Source organism: Pleurodeles waltl, chromosome 6, assembly GCF_031143425.1.
Source record: "Pleurodeles waltl isolate 20211129_DDA chromosome 6, aPleWal1.hap1.20221129, whole genome shotgun sequence".
NCBI classification, from domain to species: Eukaryota; Metazoa; Chordata; class Amphibia; order Caudata; family Salamandridae; genus Pleurodeles; species Pleurodeles waltl.
Genome location: NC_090445.1, coordinates 903,905,774 through 903,927,072, shown reverse-complemented (window position 1 = coordinate 903,927,072; position 21,299 = coordinate 903,905,774).

The window sequence follows — 21,299 nt, the reverse complement described above, 5'->3', positions numbered from 1 at the left end:
GGATTCCCTATTCAGGGGAGCAGCAGGAAAAGCACCTTGGGAAGTTGAGGCTTGGACCACCAAGCTCTCAGGAGTAATGTGCTGCATGAGGAAGGTTGGGTCTCCAGGTGCGGGTCGATGGCAGTGGGTAATCATCCTATTAGCAGGAGCTGCTGTGTTGGGTTTGGACCAGGTGCCCAAAATGACATCCATGAGGAAATCATTGAACTGGAGAAGGGGTTTGGATGTAGAGACTCCCGTTTGCACCACCTCTGTCAAAAGAGGGTAGCTGATGGTCTAGGACCTCAGCTGCCATCCGCACCACCACTGTGTAGGAAGCCCCCTCGTCTGTAGCCACAGTAGGGGGAGAAAGCATACCAGTATCTGGAGAGGTATCCAAACAGTCCACTGGCTTCACCCAGATGCTCACAACAGTCCATGTATGGTTCTTCCTCAGAGGTCTGGTATTCTAAAGGGTCCAGGGACCCCTCCCGGTCAGGCTCTGATCTAGGAATGCAACGCTCCTGCTGGCATCTGAGTTGGCATTGGGCAACGCCCATCCGGCTCTTTGTCAGAGTATGGGATGACAATGCGGATGGTGGTGCCATTGGGTGACGACAGTACAAGGAACATCAGCATTGGGACCAGTGCCACAGAAGGTCAAGATGGTATGACCGGCACCGGTCCAGATACAGGACTGGATCCTTGGGGCCCATCAGCGCCCGGGCCAGAGCCACTGGTGCAGAACCCGATAAGGCCTTTTCTGACCCTGTGGGGCCCAAAGGTGCTCCGACAGGTCAGACTGCCCAAAAATGAGGCGCATCCCCTACTAAAACGTTGAACAGGGTTTGCTCCAGCTCCCAGAAAGTCAGGCAGGCATGAAGCCAACCCATGCACAGGTTCTGAGGAATGAGGCCTTGAATTCCGACACTTCTTCGTGTGGGACAAAGATGATTTCGGACTCTGTGACTTTTCTCAGGACATTCCCCTCAATCTGGACTTTGACTTGCACAGAGCCGCATGCTGGGCATCATCAGCTTTAGGGACCACTCCCTCAAAGACATTGGATGAATGGTCCAGCAATTGGAGCATGACTTTGGGTCACACACCAAACACCACAGACAGATGCGGCACGGATCCGTCACTGACATTGGCCAGTGACAGACTCCACAGAGCTTAAAACCTGTTTTACGTGATGAAATACTCAATACACCAGGAGGAAAAACCTTGAAAACCTGGTGTAAGGAAATGGCTCCCTTTTGCAATTACCCCCCACTTTTTGCCTTATACTGATGCTGACTTGACTGAGAAGTGTGCTGGGACCCTGCTAACCAGGCCCCAGCACCAGTGTTCTTTCACCTAAAATGTACCATTGTCTCCACAATTGGCACGACCCTGGCACCCAGGTAAGTCCCTTGTAACAGGTACCCCTGGTACCAAGGGCCCTGATGCCAGGGAAGGTCTCTAAGGGCTGCAGCATGTCTTATGCCACCCTAGGGACCCCTCACTCAGCACAGACACACTGCTTGCCAGCTTGTGTGTGCTGGTGGGGAGAAAATGACTAAGTCGACATAGCACTCCCCTCAGGGTGCCATGCCAACCTCACACTGCCTATGGCATAGGTAAGTCACCCCTCTAACAGGCCTTACAGCCCTAAGGCAGGGTGCACTATACCACAGGTGAAGGCATAGGTGCATGAGCACTATGCCCCTACAGTGTCTAAGCAAAACCTTAGACATTGTAAGTACAGGGTAGCCATAAGAATATATGGTCTGGGAGTCTGTCAAAAACGAACTCCACAGCTCCATAATGGCTACACTGAATACTGGGAAGTTTGGTATCAAACTTCTCAGAATAATAAACCCACACTGATGCCAGTGTTGGATTTATAAAAAAATGCACATAGAGGGCATCTTAGAGATGCCCCCTGTATTAAACCCAATTGTTCAGTGCAGGACTGACTGGTCTGTGCCAGCCTGCTGCTGAGAGACGAGTTTCTGACCCCATGTGGTGAGGGCCTTTGTGCTCTCTGAGGACAGAAACAAAAGCCTGCTCTGGGTGGAGGTGCTTCACACCTCCCCCTGCAGGAACTGTAACACCTAGCGGTGAGCCTCAATGGCTCAGGCTTCATGTTTCAATGCCCCAGGGCACTCCAGCTAGTGGAGATGCCCGCCCCCTGGAAACAGCCCCCACTTTTGGTGGCAAGTCCAGGAGAGATAATAAGAAAAACAAGGAGGAGTCACCCACCAGTCAGGACAGCCCCTAAGGTGTCCTGAGCTGAGGTGACCCCTGCCTTTAGAAATCCTCCATCTTGATTTTGGAGGATTCCCCCAATAGGAATAGGGATGTGCTCCCCTCCCCTCAGGGAGGAGGCACAAAGAGGGTGTAGCCACCCTCAAGGACAGTAGCCATTGGCTACTGCCCTCCCAGACCTAAACACACCCCTAAATTCAGTATTTAGGGGCTCCCCAGAACCTAGGAAATCAGATTCCTGCAACCTAAGAAGAAGAGGACTGCTAAGCTGAAAAACCCTGCAGAGAAGACGAAGACACCAACTGCTTTGGCCCCAGCTCTACCGGCCTGTCTCCCTACTTCTAAAGACACTGCTCCAGCGACGCTTTCCCCAGGGACCAGCGACCTCTGAATCCTCAGAGGACTGCCCTGCTCTAGAAGGACCAAGAACTCCCGTGGACAGCGGCTCTGTTCACCCAAGACTGCAACTTTGTTACAAAGGAGCAACTTTAAAACAACTGCGTTTCCCGCTGGAAGCGTGAGACTTGCTACTCTGCACCCGATGCCCCCGGCTCGACTTGTGGAGAAACAACACTTCAGGGAGGACTCCCCGGCGACTACGAGACTGTGAGTAACCAGAGTTGCCCCCCCTGAGTCCCCACAGCGACGCCTGCAGAGGGAATCCCGAGGCTCCCCTGACCGCGACGGCCTGACTCCCAGGACCTGAAAGATCCGAACTCCAGTGCAGGAGTGACCCCCAGGAGGCCCTCTCCCTTGCCCAGGTGGTGGCTACCCCGAGGAGCCCCCCCCTTGCCTGCCTGCATCGCTGAAGAGACCCCTTGGTCTCCCATTGATTTCCATTGGAAACCCGACGTGTGTTTGCACACTGCACCAGGCCGCCCCGTGCTTCTGAGGGTGTACTTTCTGTGCTAACTTGTGTCCCCCCCGGTGCCCTACAAAACCCCCCTGGTCTGCCCTCCGATGACGCGGGTACTTACCTGCTGGCAGACTGGAACCGGGGCACCCCCTTCTCCATTGAAGCCTATGCGTTTGGGCACCACTTTGAACTCTGCACCTGACCGGCCCTGAGCTGCTGGTGTGGTAACTTTGGGGTTGCTCTGAACCCCCAACGGTGGGCTACCTTGGACCCAAACTTGAACCCCGTAGGTGGTTTACTTACCTGCAAGAACTAACTAACTCTTACTCCCCCTAGGAACTGTGAAAATTGCACTGTCTAGTTTTAAAATAGCTATATGTGATTTATGTGAAGACTGTATATGCTATTTTGATTATTCAAAGTTCCTAAAGTACCTACCTGCAATACCTTTCATTTAAAGTATTACATGTAAAATTTGAACCTGTGGTTCTTAAAATAAACTAAGAAAATATATTTTTCTATACAAAAACCTATTGGCCTGGAATTGTCTCTGAGTGTGTGTTCCTCATTTATTGCTTGTGTGTGTACAACAAATGCTTAACACTACTCCTTTGATAAGCCTACTGCTCGACCACACTACCACAAAATAGAGCATTAGTATTATCTCTTTTTGCCACTATCTTACCTCTAAGGGGAACCCTTGGACTCTGTGCATACTATTCCTTACTTTGAAATAGTGCATACAGAGCCAACTTCCTACACCTGGTAACAAAAAGTTAAAAAAGTCCAAGCAAAAACTGAGTGAGGGGTCCGAATCAGTGCTAACTGGCATGGAAAGAAAAGAGCTGATGCCAGTGTGCCTGGGTGGTGCACCGAAATGTCACTTTCAGCGGAGATGGCGACAGAATCCGAAACAATCAGCACCATCTTCTGCCGTGCAGGGATAGTGCTCACGAAAAATCTTCCGGGTCCAGTCTGACACCTGGGCAAGATTCAAAGGTAAGGAGTCAGTGGCTAGAAGTCTCTAACAGATGCTCCATATTTGCAAAGGTGTGGAACATTTCTCTTCTCTTCCTGCACTGGTGCCCGCTGTGCAAACTAGCGCTAATGCAGGCACCCTAGCACCATAGTTGTTTAGGGTCGTTTTTGTGTAGGAAGGGATGCCTTCCTGCACACAAACAATCCTTAGAGGCATTTACCTCTTTCCATGTGTGCTGCATAATGCAGCACACATTGAAGAGGGAATCATGAGAAGAAATAAAGATATTTTTCCTAGTTATGACTCACTTGGGAAGATGTAGCATTTTGACGCATTCCCAGGTTCACAAGTCTTCGTAAATCTGGTAATATGCCAAAATTAATGGGTGGATGCATGGGATCACCTATGCTCCACCCATGGAATGCCTCCCAAGTTCAAATGTAACATAATGTAATGCAAGCAGTTGTCCTGCATTACATTTCATTACAAAGCCATGCAAATCATTCATTCACTGAAACCTTTGCGTTCTCCTTGAATCACTTTGTGTGATGCAAATCCATGCACAGGCTTCATAAATATGAGCATAGCAGTCTAGATAACTCTTACTTTCAAAGGAGATTAACTCATGACCAACCCAAGCACCTTTTTAAATGCAAATGTCTTTGAAATTACTGAACAGATTTACACCAAATTAAAAAAAGAATGCAGAGTACAGTACTATCATTTCGAGTAATTTGATTCCATTTTTTTCTGTGTTAGTGAAGCACAGTTTGAGACAGCCAAAGTTCTATCTTTGTGCCAAGTTTGGTTTAATTTAGTGCCATTTTTATTGTATGCAAGAGAAAATATTCCTATGGGCATGAAAATCATGAAATTATGTTTTGGAACTTCCTGTGTTTTTTGGCCCCTGCTTGACTAATCAGCAAAAATCTTTGCTTAAAAGATCTAAAGTGGATGATTTTATTTTTATTTTGTGCAGATTCGTCGAATAATGCCAAATGTATTAAGAAAACAAAAAAGCCTTTTCTATGGAAATGCTGTCCTAATTATAACTACTCTGGGGTTATTGTGAATTAAATACTTAATAAGGTAATTTAACTAAGTAAAGGTAGTAAAACTGATTTACGATGTGATGACCCACCCAATGTATCTCCTGGAATGTTTACTTTACAATGGTAGCAGTAGATAAAATTAATATTGTCGTAGTTTGACTCTTGCCTTAGGCAAGACTGCTGATTTAAAGAGGACAGTACTTATGTTTGCAGGTGACTATGCCATTCCTACAATAAGTCACAACTGTCATCCCAGCCCTCCCGACTCACAAGCAGTACCTCACCGAAAACCCAAACAGTAAAAGGTGATTTGTGGCAGCCTTTACGCATGGACTCAAGAGTGCGACATCTCAGGAAGTGTTGTGGTTAAACGGAGATTACCCCTTTCTCACATGAACAACATGTCTCAATCAAACACACAGGCAATGAGAGAGATGCAGTAATAATCTTAATAGGGTTTTATTAACAGTACTGCAATCTAAAATAAATTGCATGGGTGGCAATGATTAGGATAATGAATAATGCAAGAAACAGAATTGTGAACAAGAGAGTCATTAGTACCAAGACTCCCACCATCTTGCAATAGCATGAAATGATTTGAGAAATGAGATATATCCTAATACCCTAATAAGGTGAACCTATAATCTAACCTGAAGAGAGCTAGGTGTGATAAACCTATTCTGCCAATGCCATGTCCATGAGAATAGCCCCCAACCCTCATTACCTTGGAATGAGGTCTCTAGATCAGACTCCGTGGGGACACAAAGACTGGGTCAAAGCGATGTGCAGTGTGGATAGCGTTTATGGTATCTGGTAGGAATCCCTCTGACTGTCTGTGTGAGATGTATTTATACAGATGTGATCAGACCCCTGACGTAGGTCTGTCCCAAACAATAGGTAACAAGACATGCTTGGGGTGGCAATTTATATAAACAATTCCCTCAAAGGTGCAAAGAGGGAAAGTACCTAATGTGAATACCTACAGTTTGTTTCTCTTTGTCGCTTGATAGTGACGCCTTAGTGCGGTGGCACTGATAATGTGAAACTAAAACATTGACCTAACTGAAAACAATGCAGCCATCTTGGAAAGATATAATTAAATAATTGTGCTAATACAGGGCAAACTAAGTAGGGTAAAAGTCACTGGGTGACAGGGGCACGAGTCTGCAAGCCATAAGGCTAAGCTAACTCCTGCTTCCCATTAAAACAAGATAGGATTCACTACAATATTAACTGCATATCTCAAATACATTATGGCCACATTGATAACAAACTGGTTGTAGTCGGACCAGTACTTGCATTGTTTAGTGCTATGTGAGACTGCACTCTGCTACTTTGACAAAGTGCCTATTTTGTGGGTAACCCCAATTGTCTTGTAGACTGAAGCTACTGGGTTTTTTTACACTGCTAAGAAGGCCCCAATGAACGTGCCCTGCTCCCTAAAACATGACGAAATTGATTAAAATCCATAGTGGAATATTTAACTTTACTATATAGCATTTGGTGCCTAAAGTATACCACCGGATTCAAGCTAGCCTGGCTTATGAGGGGTGACAACCGCTCCCAGGATGCTTGTTTCCAGTCCAGAGAGGACATGGCCTAGCAGTTCGGGCTGGACTGTTCACATGGGGAGCAGGGTGAAGATTGATTTGCAGATGGCTGGGTCCAAACTGGAATGGAGTGGCAAACAAAAAAATGATGAATTTTAGCCCAGATTTGTGACAAGGAGTATATGTTTGACATTGTTCAGCATCCCGTCCATTATCTGTTCTTTTTGCATAAAGTACACCCATGGAATGGAAAGTGAAATGTCATCTATACACTACAGCACTACTGTGTCATCCGCTATTGTCAACAAAAGAAAAGAGGGACTGGGAGAATTGTGGTTCAGTGTACGGTCTCCCAAAATCTAGACCTGTAAATAGAAATAGTACACTGTTCCAATATATCTGCAAGCAGGGAGAGGAAGTGTCAGTATTATCAGGAGAGCCCTCAAGTATCAACTGTGACGCCAAGCATCATCATTGGGCAGTCTCCTCGTCAGACCAGCACTGCAATGTCTGGCGGACCACCCCATAAACGTGGTGGTTCTCAACCGGAGATGGTATAGCAGATCTAGTAAGGTCTGCAGCAAGTACTGACAAATAAAGACAAAGGAGAGAGAAAAGTAAATTAAAATTGACTCTGAGCCTTAGGCATCATGATTTAATAACTCGAAACAAGGATCAGGCCAAGATTAAAAAAGGAAGTCAAGGAGTTTGTGCAGGGATTAATGTCCCACTATTCTCCATAGAAAGGAAGGAAGGTGGTGTACCTAGTCCTAACACAGTGTGGTCATCCTCTATTGTGACAAGACAAACATGACTCTAGGCCTATCACTGTAGCCTAGCAGCTGCAGTTTTAAAACTGCAACGGTGTCTGTCAAAATAAACTTTTCTTACAGGATAAAACCTCCTTTTTACTAAGCTTCCCTATGTATATGCCATATAGCCCTTAATGCATGTTACATGGTATTTAAAAGTAAGATATGTTGAAATTGTAAACATGTCCTTACAGTGACTGGACGTCAGAAGCTATTTTCACTGTATGAAGGCTGGCTGGCCCAAGAGAAAAACTAGAAAATAATATTAAATATTAATTCAGCTAGCTCTGGCTAGAGAGAGATTATCAAGAAAAATAAATCAAAGACTTCATCTGCTGGTGCCTGGACTCTTCTGCTGAGAGTCCTGACTTGCCACGTGGTGCCAACTCCAGTCCCTCGGCTCTTGACAGTGTAAGAACTGGTGACCGGAAGAAGAAAATCCATGCATCAATGCACCATGGCTGAGAAATCGACACAGTGCCTGTCTAGCGGCTGGAGCATTGATGCACCGCCAGTCTCATGGCTGAAGATTTGACCCAGCACCTGTTTCAGAGCAGCACCATCCACACAGTATGTCTGGATTTTCCACGTATCGTCCTTGGGTGTCAATTCTTCATCAACCCCACACCTCAGTAAGGAATTGAGATTGTGTGGATGGCAATCAATGCATTGCCTTTCCCGTGAGAAAAGAATCCACGCATCACCTCCCATGCAAGTAAGGAACGGATGCATCACCTCTCCTGTGAGGAAAAGATCAATGCATCACCTCCCCTGCACAGTAAGGAACCAACGCATTGCTTTGCTTTTTCAGCACCTCACCTCCGCTGCTGTCCTCATCGTCTTTGTTTTTGAAGCATCCCAGGTTCTTTGTGCTAAAAAGATACAACCATTGATTCCTATGGACTTAAACTTTTAAAAAGTGATATTTTTTCTTGTGTGTATTGGAGTTTTGGCATTTTTGTCTTCTTTACTCAGATAAACATTTGCTATGTTTCTAAACTGGTGTGGAGCCCTTCTGTACTGTTTTCAGTGTTACTCTGCATGTTGGTATAAATACTTTACAAATTGCCTCTGAGATAAGCCTGACTGCTTGAGCCAAACTACCAAGTGGGTGAGCAGGGGTTATTTTAGCTGTGTGACTCCTTTACCCTGACTAGAGTGAGGATCCCTACTTGTACAGGGTGCAAACCATTGACAACTAGAGACCCCATTTCTAACAGTAAGCTTGGTCCAAAATACAAATATATGACCAGTATTTTTGGTTATATCCAGAAAAAGATTTTATGAGATGAGTGATTCTGAGGTTATCTTTTAAGTGAAACGAGCAGGTAAAAACTGCAGGCAAGTAAGGCAGACAGGCATTAACTACAGCTGCCACATGTCTTGTTGCAAGGACATTTCCAAGGCAAGTTGTACTAATAAGGTATAAAATATGATTCTGTTATTGTTGAAAATATGTCAAAATGATATGATATGGTATTTGTGGTTGTAGGCAATATCCTAATGATTGAGTAGAAGGTGGAGCAAGTATTTCAAATTGGATATGTTTTTGGTATTGTAGCTTCCATGTAATTTTTACGATGGACAGTCTCCATGTCTGTGAACATCAGAATGTAATGACTCCTGATATATGGCCTGTGAAGTACCTGTAGCTAATTGTGGAAGCCAGGTTCTGGTGCAGAGGCACACGTCTATATATCTTTATTCCCGAGCGGAGCCACTTCACTCATAAAATATCAGTTCTAGTATAGGGAAATTGGTAATTTACCTGTAGTCCCTTGCAGAGACTACAAACCAACTTGCCCCAGTAAAAAGGTCCATTCAGTTCCCATAACTGGGGTATTTTGCCTTCATCATATCTAAGACATGCATGAAGGGTGCCTGACGTATGCATGAGAATCTGTGATAAAGAAATGCACTTATCAGCATCCATCACTTCAGAAGTGACAGTACTTCTTGCCTTCTCCTTACTCCAGTCCATATCTTAACACATCCACCCACAAAGGCATCCCCAGCAAAGGACTGACATGGACAAGGCATCTCCTATATGGGCCTGGTAGTGCAAGGTAGGGCTTTGGACCAGAAAACCTGTTCCACTCTAACATATAAGGTAAGTAGCTCCCCAGCACATCACACTGTCAATTCCAATAATCACATCCCCAGACCTAGACTGCATATTTACAATGCATCCTCACAACACATTGACCAAGCCTCATACAAATCCCACTAATGATCTCACGCACACTAATACTATGGAACACACTCTCCTTCTCAATCTCATCAATATACAGTCTATAGTACTCCATACTCCAGACAATGCAGACCTCATCACCTATTATAACATGGACGCATTCTTCATTGCAGAAACATCACTCATTCAAACATCCTCGCACATCCTGGACATTCATTATGCTAGCTACAGCATCCAACGAGTGGACTGTGTTCATAAGAATGGAACGTCACAACTGAGGCTATACCAGGTATCCAAGCATTTAGGCCCAAGCCTCCATGAAGCATATATTCCTTCATGCTTATTAGAATAACCACAAGCAATTAAAATCAGACCAAGAGGAAGCATAGGAGAGAGGGTCAGTAAGGGAGAAACACTGGAGTGTGCATTTGGATCAAGCCTCTTTTGTCACCTATGAACAAATGGCATTTGTTTTTAAGATTAGAACTACTTTGAAATCGGAAAGTTAGGAAGTAAAAAATGCACAGTGAACAACAACTTGCACTCATTACCTGATAACTATGTGACAGACGTAACAATAGGCTAAATCCAGAGATTCCAAAATGTGAAAGGTAAGTAGCAACAATAATAGCCCAATGATTCCTGCCCATGGAAGCTACCTGCAGGTAAACTAGAAAGCAAAGAAGGAAACAGGAGGGGAGCATTGTGTGAACATGAAAGAGGATCAAACAACAAACAATTTTGGTGATTCTGAATTACTCTTTAACAAGCAATTACCAATAATAACACGATTATGACGCTCACATAATTAGTAGTAATAGTGAGTTCGAGAGGGTGCTTGCACTGATGTTTACTTTTTTCTTACAGCAAAATGCATCCTCACTTCCATTTTGAATGCCAGAGTGCATTTTGCGCTAAAACACTAGTGCTAAGTGGTAGGAATAAGTTGGTGAAAATCCTACTTTAAGTGCATATTTAGTGGACACGAGTGGCTGCTAGTGCTGTGTTTCATGTTCCTTTGCATTTAGCCCTATTTCTTAGTGCAAACTGCATCCTCGCATCCATTTTGGAAAATCGCACTAACTGCAGAATTACACTTCTTGCGTAATTCCACATAATCATGAAGACATTTTGGGTAGTTCTGTGTGGCTATGCTACACGGAATTATGTGAGTTATGCCCAGATCTATAATTATCCCAATGATACAAACAGTTGTCAGGCAAGGATTGATTGAAAATACAGTCCTTAAGAACACCTCTGCCCATTTTGACCCAAAAGAAATCTAGATGCAATCTTTCTTTGATCTGAGCCTATTCCCTACACAGGGTGCCTCCAGCATCTTGGACAGGTAGTATGCCAACACCTGCAGTTACTGCTCCTCAATCTTAACCTCCCTGAATACCACAAGAGCTAAATAATAATTATGATTCCTGACCCTTCGGTGGATCCACACACCCTAGTGATCTATTGTTGAACTGTGGACAGTGAGGAGGCCTTGTCGGCATCTATATGTCCTCCTAGTCCTGCCCAGTGGGGAAACAAGCAACACTCCACTATATAGACCTCCTAACATAGGACTTCCCACTCACCATACCTCAGTCTACCACCTTCTACATCATCTTCAGGCCTACTGGACAGAAAAAGGGTTTCATGGGTGAATTTTAGGCCCTCCTCCCCACCTCATTCATCTTATACGCCCAATACCACCATACAATGTGACATCAAAGTCCCAGACAACTCAAGAATGAAAACAACAAAAGATATCTTCCTTAACCACATCAACACATTCAACATGGTACAGTATGTCACTGAATCAACACACTCCAAAGTTCACACCTGGAACTTCATCTTTTCTACATCACCAACTATTCAACAGAAGCCTCCTATACCCCTGGGATGGACTGACCACCTCGCCACGTCCATCATCCTGCTCACCGTCCAAACAACACATCTAGGTCAACCCAGAAGAGAATAACAAACCTTCAGATCCTTCAGAGACAACTTAGAGCTCAAACACATCTCTCACTCTTCCACCTTTATATGTGACGTCAGTATCCTTTTAAACAACTTCAGCACATTTTTGGAAGACCATGTAGATACCTATGCTCCTAATAAAACATAAATGTGCAATATTCTTCAACAATCTGGCACTCTAAAGGCCTTTCTGACAACATATGCTCTTCCCAAAAACAGGAAATTAAATGGAACAAAAACAGAGCCCATGACAATCTCATGCTACTGAAGTCCCTCCCAATAGCACTCATCACATTAACCAAACCCAAATGCAATACCAATATCATCCATGAAGCTACTAACAGAAGCAGAATTCCCGTAGACAATAAAGCACTGCATCAACCCCCTACCTCACCTGTCTATCCTACACATCAGAAACAAGTGAAAAGTCATCAATCACTTCTTCAATTAAAAAATATAAATTATCCTACAGCACACCAATAACACCAAGCTTGATTCACCTCTGACACCCACCACATTCCTCATCTTTGCTGCATCCAACAATGGTCATCCTTCAAACACCTTTTTATCAAAGATCTTGCCGACATCCCCAACTCCCTCAAAGCCACCACCTATAAATTTGATGTCTTTCCCTCAACTTTCATCAAAGCTCTGAACTCTATTCACTATTGTCAATGTTTTCCTCACTTCCCTGAAGCTTTCAAGATTGGCCAGATCCTACCACATCTGAAGAACCACACACTAGACACTGACGATTTAGCCAACTACTGACTCATCACTCACCTACCCTTCATCTGCACAATTATCAAAAAAGCAGTCTATGCATAACTTTCATGATCACATCAACAGCAACCATCTCCTACAAGATTAATAATCTGATTTCAGACCACACTCCAGCATGTGGATGGCTACCATATATATTATAGTTGATGCACTCCTGAACTCAAATAAAAATGATCCGTCCTTCGTGATATTTTTGGACCTCTTAGTTGTCTTTAACACTGTCTGCTAGCCTACCCTCATCCAAACGTTGAAGTCTCAGATTGGATTCACAGTCCATGTATTTTACTGCACCTCTTCTACCTATTCATCGAAACCAGTTCATTCACACAGACATCTCCAGTTTCCATTGACCCTGATTGCCCACGTTGTTTCCCAGGATTCCATCTTGTTTCCTGTCATCTTCAACTTCTCATGGAGCTTCAGGGGCTCTACTCACAGAAACAAAATTCACCAACATTCCCATGACATATAACTGTATATGAAGGTGCCCTCTGCAGCAGTCCTCATCGTGCCCTGGATGTCCAGCACCCACCTCAAACTTAACTACACCAAAACACAAAATCTGCTGCTCGCCAAAAACAACATGCAACACCTAGTCCAAAAATGTTTCCAAAATATTTAATCAAATGTCAGGTCTCGTAGATTCTCTCTGAACACTGATCACACCCTTAAGAAACAACAAATTGAGTAAACTAAGACAGCCTGGTACCATCTTTCTCTACTTTTGCACCTAGATAGGGGCAATTCCTTTGACCACGGCCTCTTGGACTCCACGCTACCCCACATAAAATAGCATCCTACATACAACAGCATGCCTCCATGGCATGAAGAAATATGAACATTTCAGCCTCATCCTGGGGTGACTCCACTGGCTGCATTAGCCAGCCTATAGTATTTTCAAAATCAGCTGCATAATCTACAAAAGACATCATTACCACCAAACCTACCTATCTGGCTGGAAATCATACTACCTCCAGTGGTTCTGGACACACCTGAAGCAAATAAATTATCAGACTGGAGATAAACTATAAAAAAAACAAGGCAACATGCCTTCATCTGTGCAACTAGAATCTGTAATAATATACCATATCCGTTAGGACTGCTCCAATTTAGGAAGGTGCTGAAGAAGAACACTAAATCAGGTTCCAGTAAAAGTCCACTTCCACTCTAAGCCTGTAGTGCCTCCCAACAGTGGCTCTTGGCTTTGAAGGGAACATCCAGGGCAAGCCCTGGAGCTTTCCTTTTGTTTTTCTTTTTTCATTGAAGGGGGGGGGGTCCTTTAGCTTTCCACTCATGCCCACCCATCTGTGACGCATGGGTGCACCATGATGTGACAGATGGAAAGTGAAACCGGCGGGCACCATTAGCATCCACTGGTTTAACTTCCTAATTAGTTCCCGGGGAGATAACTCTGACTCTGCTGCACCGATCAGTGTGAAAGAAACAGTACTGGAAATGAGAAATTATACCCTTTCCAGTGCTCTTTTACCCTAATGGATCTCTACTTGGGGATTGCCCTGCGATGGCTTTGTGTGGTCCCAGGTTTGTTCCATTCCAGTAATGGGGGTTAGACCAGATACACAACTAGGGTGGCATTTGGAAACTCTGAGTGGTAGAAATTTTGTGGCTCCCCACAGCTCCTGGATTTTTTGCCACAGAACTCTGCAAAAAATGGATGTTTTAGCCAAAGCTTGAGTTTTACAAAGCCTACTGGGTAAAACAAAATAAGATTGTGGGATCAACATAAGTCACACCACCCTGAACTCCACTAGGTGTCTACTTTTTCAAAATGTCTGTGTTTAGTAGGTTTCCCATGTTGATGGATGAGCTAGGGCCCAAATTCTGCAGCTACCTACATTGCAAACAATTTATGGATTTTACTAGGTGAGATATGATGTTTCTAGATAGTTTTTGGAGTTCTGTCTTTCGGGCGCTAAGCCCAGCCACAGAAGTGGTGTACCATTTTTATAGGGAGATGTTTGGGAATACTTGGTGGTTGGAAGTTTGTGGCTCACAGGAGCTTCCAGAACTTTCTCCCACAGAAATGTAAGGAAAATGGGTATTTTACCCAAAGTTTAAGGTTTGCAAGGCCTAAACAAAATGCATAGCATCCACGCGACCCACACCACCCTTACCTCCACCCTCTGTCTACTCTTCAGAAATGTCTGGGTGTAGTAGGTTTCCCAATGTGGCAGCCGAGCTAGGCCCCGAATTTAGCAGATACCCCATCACTAAAAAGGGTAGTTCTGACTAGTTGAGAAGTGATGTTACTAGGTCGCATTTTGTGCAGTTGGAACTAGGCCTAGCCACACAAGTCACAAATCATTTTTATGAGAATACATGTAGGAATGCTTGGTATAAGAATTTTGTGGCTCCCAGCAGCTTCCAGAACTTTTGTTCACAGAAATGTAAGGAACATTTCTATTTTAGCCAAAGTTTGAGGTTTGCAAGGTCTTCTGGGTAAAAAAAGTTGTAGGATCCACACAAGTCAAATTCATCTGGACTCTCCCTGATGTCTAGTTTTAGGAAATTCTGGGTTTGGTAAATTTCTCTTAGTGGCGGGAGAGCTAGGGCCCGAATTTCACAACTACTCACATTGTAAAAAAGAGTTTATTGCGATTTGTTAAATGGGATGTTTACACAATTCGTTTTGAGGTGTTTTGTGTCCCAGGCTCTAGCCCTATCCACACTACCTGGATACCATTTTATCTGGATACACAGAATAGTTTGTTATTACAACTGAATTACTCTACGTTGTTGGCTTCCAAATGGAAGCCACTGTGTAAGAAGGAACACATTTTGCAAAATCTCTCTGAATCACGATAGTATGGTTAACTCTAAATTGAATGTTGTACAAACATCCACTGTTCTTGAAGTGAGTATCTTGTGCACCTATTATAAAATCATAGCCTACCGTCATATTCATTTTTCATTCAAACGTTTTTAACACCTTCAAACATCATTGTAAGATTGAGGTAGCACACATTTTTGGAAAACCTACAAGCCCTCTATGTTCAGGAAATCCGATGAATCTGAAGGACATGATGGTACACTGCTTTTGCAAATCATGACTGGTGTCAGAGGGAAAAGAGGAAAGGGATGGGAACATAGAGTTTAAGATAAGGTTGGTGTCGTAACTGCTATCTGTCACTCCGTGAATTCTTGGAAGGTTAACGTTTGGTCTCTTATATAAACAAGGACTTTAAATATCATATCATACCTTTACATTCTCACTGACTGTTCAATGAGCCTTAAGTATATGTGTTTGTAACTGGATGCTTCCACTTTCCCACCTTAGATGCACTTTCTTCCTTGGTTGACTTAGCGTTTTCTATGTTTTGTTTCAAATAAAGAAATACACACTAGTAAGTGTGTTCACAGACAGTTTCACTCATTTGATCTTCACAGTTATAAATAGTTTTACATATCAAGCCTTCCCAGAGCGTCCTGATTGATAATGTACTCTTACAACAATTCCGTGGTTCCTGATACGTGTTCTTAAAGAAATACACCACAGATCTCCAAACATGCATTCAACTACACATTTGCAGTTATTGTTCAATAATTTGTAATATACATTACACAAAAGTATTTGTAATAACGAGCTGGAAGCAGGTAAGTTTTGCAGGATTTATTTCGTAGTTTCGTAAGCCCCGCACACCACAAAACGCCTTCACCCAGACCCGACTTCAACTGCCAAACCTAGTGTTCCAATTGGAACCTTACACAATACATTCCAATTCGACCCTTTACTACTGTATTGTTTTTGATTTATGTGCCTACGTGTCCTAACATTAGTACGTTACCTCCAAAAGAAGCTGTCCTTAATGTGTCCTTTTTCTCTCTTTCAGACCTCCTAAAGTGAGGAGAAGTCCTGGGTGCAGCGGAGCGGCAGCATTAAGGCAGAAGAGTACTAGAAGAAACTGAGCAGGAGACGGGACCTCCTGGAGGTAAATAATCCAATAGCATGCAGTGTTCCAGAACATGGGTGCAGTTTAAAGAGCAACCGCGCCCAACATGGTTGCTTGCTCTCACAAGGTTAGCTACTCTCATGAAAGGTGGACCACACATTCCCGCATGCCTCCCTTACAATGGCAAGTAAGCAGTGTCTGCAGAACTGCTTTTAGATTTTTCTTTGGGCATATTCTCTGACAGTTAATCACCATCAAGAGAATAAATTAAGTACTTACAATGTGGACATTCTGATTTTCCATGCTAGCCGTGGTATTGCCAGACTTCCTTGGGGCCCTGTACTGTTCCATGTTGAACTGAGGCGCACAACACCCAGGATCTTGGGGAAAAAGGAAGCAAATTCGGCAACTTTGGTGGTAAAAAGTAATGAAGACATAAGGGCAAAGAAGACCAAGTATGAACAAAAGGGTAGAAAATCCTTACCAGAGAGAAACCTGCTAACATTGCAAACATTTATTGATGTGTCTTTGCCTTGGACCTTTTAACACTGTTCTACTGCATTTCAGCTAGGTTTGCTCTATATAAATACCACATACATTGGTGAGAGTTGGAGTGTTGACTCAATATGTCCTGCAAGAAATGATGGTTCACTTTTGTGTTGAGCTAGTGATGTTCATCTTGGACATGCACTCTTTTTGTCCTCCTCTCTGCAACCATTTTACCCAGTGAGTGTGATAGGTTTCCAGTGTTGCACTGCATGTTTCCCCCCACCTAGGTGAAGCAAGACCTTCGGACGTTTCCTGTGTTGCTGACATCTCATCTTTAGGACCAAGGCAAGTCTTCATACAGATGTCCATACATATCAAACCTGGGCCAGTCAGACGTGTCAATGGCAAGTCTGCAAAATCTTGCCAGTGAAAGGATTTGTCCTTGTAATTCGAAGAGCGTACATAGTTGAAAAGTCAATGTTTGGCTCAGGCATCTTGCCTTTGCTCTAAGATGGGCAGAAGTAAAATACTGCAGGAGCTGAACTTGGTTAATATGAGAAATTAGGTTGTTGTTTCAATGGGGTATTAACCCTGCTCAGGCAACAGTCAAAATCCCTGTCAGCGCAAATAACAATAGTCACTAAATTAACCTGTGCTTAATCCCTGGTAGTTTGGCAAAAAAAGCAGTCAGGCTTAATTTAGAGAAAATATGTAAAGTATTTATGCAGCACACAAACAGTAATAAAGTGAAAATACAACACAAGACAAATTCCACACCAAACCAGGTCAAAGTCGAAAAATATGGTTGACCGCAATGGACCATGGATCGGATACAAGAAGTGGATTGGGCCCGATCGGCATTTGCCTTCAGACTTAGAAAACAATTAGTGGGAAAATGTCTGAGAAGGTAAAGTTTAGTGGGGCAAGACTGCAGGCAGTGTCCAAAGAGGAGGCATCATCGATAGGGAGCCACTGGATGAAGCCATCATAGTCTATGAAACTTGTAATACCGTGGGTGGGATATCCATCATGTTTGTTACAGAGTAACCCCTAGGGCAAACTCTAAATCAGGCCCTTAGCCTTTTTTTTGAAAGTCAAAAATCTCCAGTGGGTTGAAGCTGCAAGTTGTCACCGACGAGAGATCCAGGAGTCTGGATACACCTTCAGTGAAGGACCACTGAACAGGATTTGCTGCTTCGGACAAGAATGTAGCGGGAACTATTGCAAAGTCAGACTGACTTGTGAAGAACCATGGGCAGATCAACAAGCAGTTACATCCTGGTCTCCTCTCAATTCTCAGAGCACTTTTAGCCAATAATGTTTGAAGTCCCAGGTTTCAGATGTTTGGCTACCAGGGCCTCCATAGCACCACTTTCAAGTGTCTAGGTATGGAAAGGAACCTATTTGGATGGTCAGGACTCATTCAGACTGGGTCCAGGAGCGGGTTCAAGGTGGTTGGAGCCTTTTCTGTACTTGAGACTCTGATCAGGAGGCCAACCAACTAGCTAGGAGTAACTCTAGTAGTCCTGGGTTCAAGCTGTGGAAAAGGACTCAAGCAGCAGAGCAAGACATTGAGGGTTCAGGACAGGCTTCAGGCAGCATAGCAGTACTTCCAGGTTCAGCAAAGCAGTCTTCTGAAGCACACAGGAAGCCACAGCAGCAGGCAGACTTTTGAGACTCATTCAGATGTCCAGAAGGTGAACTGAAGAGTGGGTCTGAGGGCCCAATTATTATTCCTGCTGCCTTCTTCGAAGTAGGGAGAAGACTCTAGGGAACTCTCTTTAAAGTGTTTGGAGTTTCCTGACTTAGCTGCTCTGTCTCCTGCTTGACTGCAGGAACAATGAGGTGTCTGAAGTCCCTTGTGCAAAGGCAGGACAAAGTCTATTGTATTGCCAGCTCTGCGCCCCCCGCCCACTCCATTGTGTAGTGATACCCATCCAGGCACACCTGATCTCTCCGGTGGCTGTCTGGGAGAAATGCACAAAGTCCAACTGCCAACTTCACCCACTCCTGTAACCCACAAACACAGGCACAAAATAGCTAGGGCAGGAAAATGTCAACTTCCTAAAAGTGGCCTTTTCAAAATTGTGACTCAAAATCCAACTTGACCATTAAAGAGCATTTTAAATTTCAATTTCTTAGACACCAAACATGAATTTTCTACCTGTTGCTGATGAAACATTAGCACTTATTAAATGTAATAAGACAACCCAGTGCTGTCCTATGGGAGAGGTAGGTCTCACAGTAATGAAATATGAATGGGTGATTTTTCACTACCAGGACATGTATAACTTAAAAGGACGCATCCAACCTTTTAATTACAATGCATCCTGCCTTATGGGCCTTAGGGATGACATATGTAATAAAAGGGGAGTTTAAGGCTTTACTAGGGGGTAGTTTTCCCAAGTCAAATTGTCAGTTTCAAACTGTATTCAGGTTGAAGTGACAGACCTGGGACATTTTTAAGGGGCTGCATAGGTGGGTGCACAATAAGTGCTGTTAGTCCACTAGTAGCATTTAATTTACGGATCATGGGTATATGGTATGCTACTTTACTAGGGATGTATACGTAAATTAAATATGCTATTCAGGTGTAAGGTTATTTCACCATGTTTTAGGGAGTGAGGAAACGTATTTTAGCACTGGTTAGCAGTGGTAATGTACAGAGAGTCCTAAGGCCAGCAAAAATAGATTCCGAAAAATGGGAGAGTGAAGGCAAAAGGTTTGGATGAAGACCACCCTAAGGCTGACAGTCGTCTACTCAGCAACATAGACTTCACCATACAAGCAGATGAGAGAAGTTTACAGGATCAGGGGTAAATTAATATCTTCTGGATTGCTACCTTCCTACAGACTGAGTATATAATGTATTTTTTATTTCCAAGTATTGGCTTCTTCAGAAACTGTACAGATGCACCAAAAATATATAATTTATAAATCTAAAAACGTAAAAAAGTATTGTATAAAAATTGTCAAGCCACACAGAAGTAATAATCAATTAGAAATAATGCTAACACTTTTGATGAAGAACAAAGGCCTTTATTCACTAGCCAAATCTAGGCAAAAAACAAATCATGGGGATATCTTTATTTCAAAGTATTGGCTTCTTCAGAAACTGTACAGATGCACCAAAAATATATAATTTATAAATCTAAAAACGTAAAAAAGTATTGTATAAAAATTGTCAAGCCTCACAGAAGTAATAATCAATTAGAAATAATGCTAACACTTTTGATGAAGAACAAAGGCCTTTATTCACTAGCCAAATCTAGGCAAAAAACGAATCATGGGGATATCTTGAATACAAGTCACATTTAGCAAATGAAATCTCAGACTCTTAACAGTCCCATGAATAGTCAGCAATTTGCAAACCAACACGGTTTAAAATTAAAGCAAAAAAATACAGTGAAATATCTGCCACATATAGCACTCATTCACTTGTTTGCAACATGCTAGATTATTTGAGGACGTTCTCACAAGTAGTCCTTTTTCCCAACAGTCTGAGATGGTATGAGGATACTTACGACCCATCGAATTCATAGTTCAGGCGAAAAATCGGTTAGTTTATTATTTAATAAGGCACGTTACTGAAAATGATCTAAGTCAATACAAATAACATTTCAAATAGAGTTAATGGCAACTTTCAGTTGTTAGTGCCATATGTTTCAAATTTGGGAATTATCTCGAATACCATTTCCCTCCTTCCCAAGTTTCATCTGAACAGCCCCTAGGATAACACCTAATTCTGGCATTCAATTCAACATAGCAAGACTAAGGCCCATATTTATACTTTTTTAGCGCCGCATTTGCGCCACTTTTTGACGCAAAAACGGCGCAAACCTACAAAATACAATTGTATTTTGCAAGTTTGCCCGTTTTTGTGTCAAAAAATGACACAAATGCGGCACTAAAAAAGTATAAATATGGGCCTAAGAGTATTTTGACTACATCCGGCTAAAGGAGTGTGATTGATTTTAATTTTTTTATCTTAAGTAAGGCCAAGTTAAAATTGGTGCAGGAAATGTACCAGCAATATAAAAGTCTCACTCACAGATTAATCTGTGATCCAGTGCCCACCAGGTTTGATGTGCATCCGCCACATTAGTGGTACCACTGAAACTGAAAACACGTGCGTGCACTTTTGAGCAGGTGATGGAGTGATTTCTAAGTTCCTTCTTCAAGCGCATTTCAAGAGATTTGTTTCACTAAAATGTTGGAAATTCCACAATTATTAAAAACTGTTATTCTATTATCTTTCATTCAGACACTTCATCTGTCACATACCTTTCTTCCAATTACTCTGGAAAAGTGCCCAGAAACTGGAGTCAAAGTGACACCAATTTAGGTTCTACGTATTAGGGGATATGCTCTGCAAACCGTTCTCTACCTCGTGTATGATGTTTTCTTCTTAGTTCTTTTAGTGGTTTACCTTGTAATTGATTCAAAGGAATACAGGTTTCCAAAACCAGG